The sequence below is a fragment of the Myotis davidii genome, unplaced genomic scaffold, assembly GCF_000327345.1.
Source record: "Myotis davidii unplaced genomic scaffold, ASM32734v1 scaffold98, whole genome shotgun sequence".
Classification (NCBI taxonomy): domain Eukaryota; kingdom Metazoa; phylum Chordata; class Mammalia; order Chiroptera; family Vespertilionidae; genus Myotis; species Myotis davidii.
Genome location: NW_006294654.1, coordinates 684,153 through 692,329, shown reverse-complemented (window position 1 = coordinate 692,329; position 8,177 = coordinate 684,153). Strand labels below are relative to the sequence as shown.

Genomic DNA, 8,177 nt, shown 5'->3' with positions numbered 1-8,177 from the left:
TAATGTATCCTATTCAGGTTTGGGGAAATGCTTTCAGCCATTCCCAACCCTGTTGAGTCCCCAAGTCTCATCAACCTTTTGATGAAACTCTTGAAACTATGACATGCTGGAATTGGTTCCCGGCAGGTCTCCAAGGACCACAAGCAGCTTGGTGACAGGTCCCCTCAGCCTGGACCACGGTGAGGTCGGGGACAGGGCAGGGCAGAGCATGGAGACACCTGGCAGCGGGCAGCCGTGAGATGCCAGGAGGATAAAAAGGCACTTTGTGGGCCCATGGGTTGAGAGGAAGCTTTGTACCTGTAAGTCAGGGGAGCTGGGGTTGAATAAGGACACGCTATTGCGCTTGGCTGCCAAGAAGCTGATTTGACATTTAGGAAAAAATAAATGAAAAGTGTTGATATTGCTAATATTCCATAAACAGAAGCAATAAATGGACCCAGCCTCTCCCACAAGTTGGACTGATGGGGGAGAGCTCAGGAAAGTATTTGGGGGGGGGGGTCCTTGGAGATGAGGGGCTGGAAACTGTGAGGTTTCTTCTGGCAGGAGCGGGGGGTGGGCCACCTGTGCAGGGAGAGCCCCACGGGGACACATGGATTTGCAGGAAGGTGGAGTAGGGAGCATGGATTGGAGACAAAGAGTGGGGTTGTGAGGCCAGACATCCCTGCGCCTGGGCTGCACTGCAGCAGCTCTTAGCTGGACAGCCCGTTTGTGCATTTTCTTTTCTTAAATGGTTGTAAAATATACATAACATGGCATCTATCATAACCAGTGCACAGCTCGGTGGAGCTCATGAAGTACGTTCGTAATAATGTGCATGTTCCTTACTTCACAGGATGTGAGGGTGGAGGGCGATGGATGGGGGTGCGTCATGTTAGTGGCAGAAGGAGACCCATAAGGAGGTGGGCCTGGAGTCTTGGGTCAGAGAAAAAGTTGGTCCTCTCAGGCTTGTGATAAAAAAAAAAAAAAAAAAAAAAACAAAAACAAAAACAAAACTTCGGTTCTACAGTTAAGTGGGCTTCCCAGGACCCTGGGAAGCAGAGCAGAGATGTCACTCAGAGGTAAATGGGCACTGACCTCTGCCTTCTCCCCTCAAAGGGAATATTGTGATATGTTTATATGGTGACAGAAAATTACTAGAATTAGTGGCATGAACACATTGTGGGGTATAAAAATGTCAGATCACTGAAACTAATATAACCAATATATGATTGTATACCAACTATACTAAAAAAATTTTTTTAAAGAAAAGAGAAGACACTTTAGCCCAAGTTCTTTTTGAAAGCATGGGGCATCCTTATATTAAAAGAGAAATTGTTGTGTATCAGAAAATCAAACTTGACCAGGTGTCCTCCATGGTTATTTAGTAGTCATATTCCTATGGAACTCTGATAGCAGGGCTAATTAAATCCAGGACTTGGTTGTAGTGGTGTCTCTTTCCACCCGGTTTGTGACCCACTGGGAACACTGCAGGCTCATGTCCCACTCTGCTCTGTCACAACTGCAACCAAGACAAAGCCCCCGGGGCTCCCGCACACCCTCCGGCCACACGGAGTTCCCAGGGGACACCTTTGCCCCTTCAAAGCTGTGCACTTGGACCTGGTGTCGCTTGCGGTGGGCAATGACTGAGAGAGAACAATATGCAGCAGCCCTGGGAGAGCCCAGCACTGTGCTATGAAGATGACAGATGGTCTGACTTATTTCACTTGGCATAACACCCCCTAGGTCCATCTACGTTGTCACAATGGCAAGATTATATTCTTTTTAGGGCTGTGTAATATTCCATTGCATATATAGGGTCTCCCTCAAAAATGTTCACACACACTTTGAATGATTCTAAAGGCAGTTTTATTAACATGCATCCAAAATTGAGCTATCAGTGTGTATACATTGGGGGATATACAGTGTGTATCACATCTCTTGCCATTTATCTACCGATGGACGCTTAGGCTGCTTACATATCTTGGCTATTGTGAATAATGTTGTGATGAACATAGGGGTACATAATCTTATCAAATTGGTGTTTGGGGTTTCTTTACATATAGTCAATAATATTGTAATACCTATGTATGGTGTCAGGTGGGTACTAGACTTCTGGGGATGATAACTTTGTAACATAGATAAATGTCTACTCACCTGAAACCAATATAATATTGTATGTCCACTGTAATTGAAAAATCCAAAATATTTTTTAAAATATATTTTATTGATTTTTTACAGAGAGGAAGGGAGAAGGATAGAGAGTTAGAAACATCAATGAGAGAGAAACATCGATCAGCTGCCTCCTTCACACTCCCCACCGGGGATGTGCCCGCAACCAAGGTACATGCCCTTGACTGGAATCCAACCTGGGACCCTTGAGTCCGCAGGTCGACACTTTATCCACTGAGCCAACCGGCTAGGGCCCAAAATATTTTTAAAAAGACTGTGGGGTACTGGTGCTAGAATGGCCTCCCTCAGAGCCAGTGGTGAGAGAGCCTCTGGGGAGCGGGGGTGCCCTATCTCCTAATGCCGCTCCCAGGCAGACATGAGGAGGCTTCTCACTGCCAAAGGAAAACAACAACCAAACATGCATCCAGGACTAAAACCACCATTTCGAAAGCACATCATTAAAGCAAGCTGTGACCCAAATATTTGTTGTGGTGTGCTGAGGAGCTGTTCAAGCCATTGAAAAGAATGGAAAAAGTGAAACACACACACAAAAAAAGTGAAAATAAACCCCACCTCTACCCCAGAGCAAGGAATGTTGTCTCTGGAAGTTGTGTATCAATTATTTTGTTTGCAGAAATACAAGCTTCAGGTTATGCCTTCCACTAAACACCCTCAATCTCTTCGTCTCGTTCTTTCTCTCAAAGAGTGAGAATGCCTCAGCCCTTACCCAGACGTTATTAACTCTGAGATGGACTTCGAGATGAAATCCAGACCATGTGGTTCTGGCTAAAACTTCCTAGGAGGGCATAACGCAAGGACCATGAAGCTTCTTGCCAAGGTCAGCGGGCTTGCAATCAGGGAAGCAGTCACTAGGTGGCGCCACGAGTCAGAGTGGCATGAACCAAATGGCCAGGCTCTCCCCAGTCATGGCTGTTGATGGGCTGACCTAAGTGTGAAGCCTAATTGCTGGCGCCTATTTTTCTGTAAACATCGCACTGATATTGACATAAACCACCAAGAACAGTGAGCTGATTTTAAGAATTGATTCGTATATAGCTGATACCTTTAGAGTAAGGATTAAAGACTGCATGGCTGGCCTCAGGGGCGAGCCTTCTGAATGGGCATTTCGAACTCTGGTTTTCATATTCTGTTTTAAGATAGCACACTTTTCTCCTCCGTTGCATGGCGAGTACCTGAGCGTCTTCTATATGGAAAAGGTCGTGTCATGCTTGGGGCTTAGTGGCAGATGTTCACTTACCCCTGTTTGCAATCCACCATGGATTACAAAAGCTTACATTTCCCAGCCCTTCTTTTACCTCTGAAGGCCCCCTGCCCCTTTCTTTAGAAAATAACCTCGCTATTGAGTTCTGTATTCCAAAGAGCTTCATTTTAGGTTGTCAAACAGCAGTTGGCAGGCAAGTTATGCAGAAAACGATTCTTCTGGTTCTCACGTATGATGACATCTTTCTAGTCTGGAGGCTTTCACAGCCAGCCACTATCCCTACTGCTTCCTCCCTTTAAAATGTGAATGTTTGCACATGATGTTAACTGCACAGGCTCTGTGTCAGGCATACCTGGGCTTGAATGCCCCACTTCCACTACCTCTTCTCTCCAAGCTCAGTTTCCTCATCTATTAAATCAAGATATTTGAAGAATCTAATTCCATAGGGTCTTTGAAAATGATCAAATGAGAGGACATTTATGTAAGGTGGTCACATAATAATGGCTCCGCTTATACTAGCTATTGTTATTATTGTGTCAGTTTATTTGTATTTATGCTCTATTTTTTAGAAGCTATCTATAAGAATATCTACCTTAAAAAATTCAAGGCTAGAAATTATTTTCATTAAGATAAAAGAGTGAATCTGCGGGGAGTAGGGGGAATAGAACATGGCTATTGTAGGACATGGGCACTCATAAACGTTACTGAGTTGCTTCGCTCTAGCCACAGATTTGTGGCTGAGCTTCCCGCTAGCTAAAGTGAAAGGAGAATCAGGTTCCCTTATGTGATTCCTATGGTCTACAAGGCAAAACCTACTACGCTCTTAAGGAAGCATAATTGTTCTTGGTTCTTACTGCGAAAAATATGTATCTTAAGTGGGACATCATCTAGCAAATGCTAACTGATATAACACAGTAACCCCAACAGCTGCCCCACATGCGTTATCATAGGCACTCTTTTATTATATGCCAGGGGGAGTAAAAGGTAGTTATGCTCCCCAGAATTATGAATAAAACCATGTGGTAGGCAGAGTTCTAACCCCCCCACCCCAAGATTCATGCCCCAATGTACATGCACCTCATAATCTCTTCCTCTTGAGTGTGGGCAGGACCATGATGGATGCCACTCTCATAATTAAATTACATGATAAGCAAAGGTGAAGGGGTTTTCTAGATTTAATTGAAGTTCCTAATCAGTTGCTTTTAAGTGTCCTGGTCACCTGACTTAGCCCATTAGAAGATTAGGAGGTGGGAGATTCCCTTTCTGGTCTTTTTTTAAAAAAAATATTTTTATTGATTTCAGAGAGGAAGAGAGAGGGAGAGATAGACAGAAACATCAATGATGAGAGAGAATCACTGATCGGGTGCCTCCTGCACGCCCCCCACTGGGGATCGAGCCTACAACCCGGGCATGTGCTTTGGCCAGAATCGAACCTGGGACCCTTCAGTCTGCAGGCCGATGCTCTATCCACTGAGCAAAACTGGCCAGGGCACCCTTTCTGGTCTTGAAGAAGTAGCTGCCAAGTGTGACAGGGCCACAATAAGTCCAGGACCTAAGGCAGCCTCTGGGAGCTGAGAGCGACTTTCAGTGACAGCCGACCAGAAACTAGGACCTTGGCCCTTCAATTCAGTTGCTGGCAGAACTGAATGAGCTTGGGGAGGATCCTGAGCTCCTGGTGACAAGCCAGCCCAGCGACAATCTCGATTTCAGTCTTGTGAGACCCTGAGCAGATAACTCAGGTGCACCATGCTTGGTCTTCAGACCTACAGAAACTGTCACATAATAAGATTATTTTAAGCTACTGAGTTTGTGGCAATTTGTTATGCAGCAACGGGAAACTAATCCAGATAATATGGCTGAAGTCCACAGCCTTTGGACAGATTCAGAAATAAAGCCTCGTACATCTACGGCATTTTCAAAACTAAATTTTATATAACACAAATATAGGGAGATGTTAATAGATGTGTCTCAAAAAAAGGAAAACTTTTATTGCAAACCCTGATGTTTATATATGCTCTACTGCTGGGGCAAGGAGCCAGTTTTGTTTTAAATACAAACCAATAGAAATAAGCTGGATAGCGCAGGTAGAAGACAGTTTATGGGAAGGCTGTAGTGGAGGCTGTGGGATCAAGAAGACTGAGGAAACTGTCTCAGAATAGACGGGACCCTGGGGTCTCACTAAGAAAAACTTTGAGGGCCCCATTGCCATCAAAATAAAAGAACCTCCCTCCACTGTCATCACGTAACTCTGCTCAGGGTTCAGTCTCAGGGAAGTGTGACTGGCCTGACAGTTAGCCAGGCAACAGTCGGACATCTGAATTAACAGACCTTCCAAGATCCACAAAATCGTTCCTCAGGGCTGACTTACCACAGGAGCGAGACCACCCAAAGCAGAGGGAGTCCACAAAGATGGGACTGGCTTGTAAATTTAGGGTATTATCTGAGCACTTCTCTCCTTTGTCTAAGTGACCAAGGAAGGGCAAATCACTGCTACAACAAAAGGTGAAGAGAAAAAAAAAAGGTGAAGAATTGGGAGCCACTAAACTCCAGAGTTTCAGGAGAGAGGGCGGAGGAGGTAGAGACGAGATGGTTGAAGGCTGTGCAATGTGACCATCCCCTGTGAAAACCAAGATTTCGGACAGGTGGGATGCTCTGTGCAAAGGATGGAGGGGCTGAGCTTTGTGCCTGTGCAATGAGGATGTGAACCATGAAGGCTTAAGCCCCGGGGATTAGCAGAAATTATAAAAGGGCTTCTGACTTTCACTGCCGTGGAATCGACTGGGGTCTGAGCCTTAGACCTTCTGAGAAAGGGGGCCCAGCTGCCCCTGAAGTGCATGAGCTTGGCACGCAGGGAAAGCTACATCTCCTCTTTGGAAACTCATAATTAAATGAGCATATGGAAGGTTCTGTGCTCTGTTTGGGCGTTTCTACTTAATATTGTTATATCTGTCCTGGTTGCAACGGGCTTATTCCTGCCGGTGTTTGCTCAGTCCAGTGCATTCTCACTAAATGCTGCGTTACTGAGGGAGTCCTGTGGTAGCTCCAGAGTTTATGTGCTGTCTCGCATCTGCGTATTCTCACTGTAAGTGATCAGATGGTTTAAGAATTGGTCTGCACACTTACACCTTTTCATGAACTGATGTATCTTGATTTACTATATTTTACCCCTATTGACTAAATGTAAAGATTTTCATGTGTCATTTATTTCTTCATTTATTCGTACTGGTGTGCCAGCTACCATTCTAGGTCCTTGGGGTTCATCGACAAAGAAAAGGGGCTGAGATCCCTGCCCCTCGTGGTGCATGTCTTACACACACACACACACACACACACACACACACACACACACACCTACCTTCGAAGCCCTACAGTTAAAAAAGAAAAATACATGGGGGACTGTTTCAGACCTTGTCCTACATTTATTTGGACAGAGATGGTTTTTTCCAGTCTGCTTACATTTGGTTGAGTCGTGTGCTATATAGTCTAGCACTCTGGGAAATGCGGCAGAGGCCTGGCTGGGCTGTGTGCTTCAGGGAAAACACCCACCAAAGTCCTTTGTTTCAACGTTTGATCAGGCAGGCAGCGGAGAGGTCCCTGATAAATCCTCTGCCAGGGTCTGGGGTGCAGATAACCTTCGTTGCCTCTTAAAAGGAAACTCAGATGCTTCGCTTGCCCCATGACAGGTGACTTAGGGACGCCTGCGCCTGCGAGACTGTCGCTTGACAGGCAGGACCAGGACATTTCGAGGGTCCTGGGCAAACAGTGTTGCTGTCAGGTGTGCACTGGTGTGTTTCTGGATTGTCGCCCTCTTCAGTCAGGCCCCGCGGATGATTTATGCCCACCCCCCTGGGGCCCAGCGTGACCTAGTAAGCACAAAACCTGTCCTCTTAGGCCCCGGGACTTGTGAGAAACCATGCCCAGTACCCGCCTCCTAGATGGGCTCAGCTGGTGGCGTGATAGGGATTTTTGACCGGAAGTAGGAAGCTTGGTTAAATGTACAACTCTGAAATGCCTGAGGAGAGACTCGCTGTGCCAGTCCCAGCGGGTCTCCTTACTCCCTGGTTCCCGCAGAGAGCCGCATGCAATTGCGTGGAAGAGTGGCTGAGTGCCTTGGCGGTCAGTGTATTGATTGGTTTGTTCCATCCGAGATGGAATGACGTGAGGTCCAGAGCCTTTGGGGTTACAGAGGAACTGGGGTGAGAAAGGGAAAGGAGGTGGGGTGATACCTCCTTTGGGCGGGGGGATGACGGTCTGAGATGCTGTCTTCCAGTTGTTTTGAGGTGAGAGAAGATGCCGGAGAGAGATGGCTGACATATTAGTTGTGTTAGTGATTTTTAGTGCTGACCCAGAAGAGCCTTGACCCTGGGTCCCAGGAGCAGAAACAACCCCTGGTCCTTTGAGGTTCTGTGCTGTGTGTTCCTTGTACTTTTATGGGGACAATCTCTTACACACACGACTCGGTATAATTCACTCATCTTTCCTTGGCACTTGCGATTGCAGCCCACTGCTCCATCCGCTCCTCCCTCACCTGCCAGCGGGGGATCCAGGGCCCCAGGAAGTGGCAGGACACTTGATGGGGGGAGGGGTGTCTGGATAACTGTGTGGAGCAGAGTGCTCCCCACCCCCACCCTTGACTCATATTGGACCGAGGAGTGTGACACACCCTGTGTGTGTTGTTACAGCGCTGACATTCTGGGGTTATTAGCTTCTCCTCTCTAATAACAACACCACGTTCGGGCTCCGATATGGATAAAGGCAAGAAACGAAAATCTAAGAAGAGCTCAGAGCTGTTCCCACCTACCTGGCG

At 46.6% G+C, this 8,177-nt stretch overlaps 1 protein-coding gene across 1 annotated transcript in view; it reads left to right on the top strand.

Moving 5' to 3' along the window:
- GNA14 (guanine nucleotide binding protein (G protein), alpha 14) overlaps window positions 1-8,177 on the top strand; it is a 136,571-nt gene that overhangs the window by 114,560 nt on the left and 13,834 nt on the right. The window lies entirely within an intron of this gene.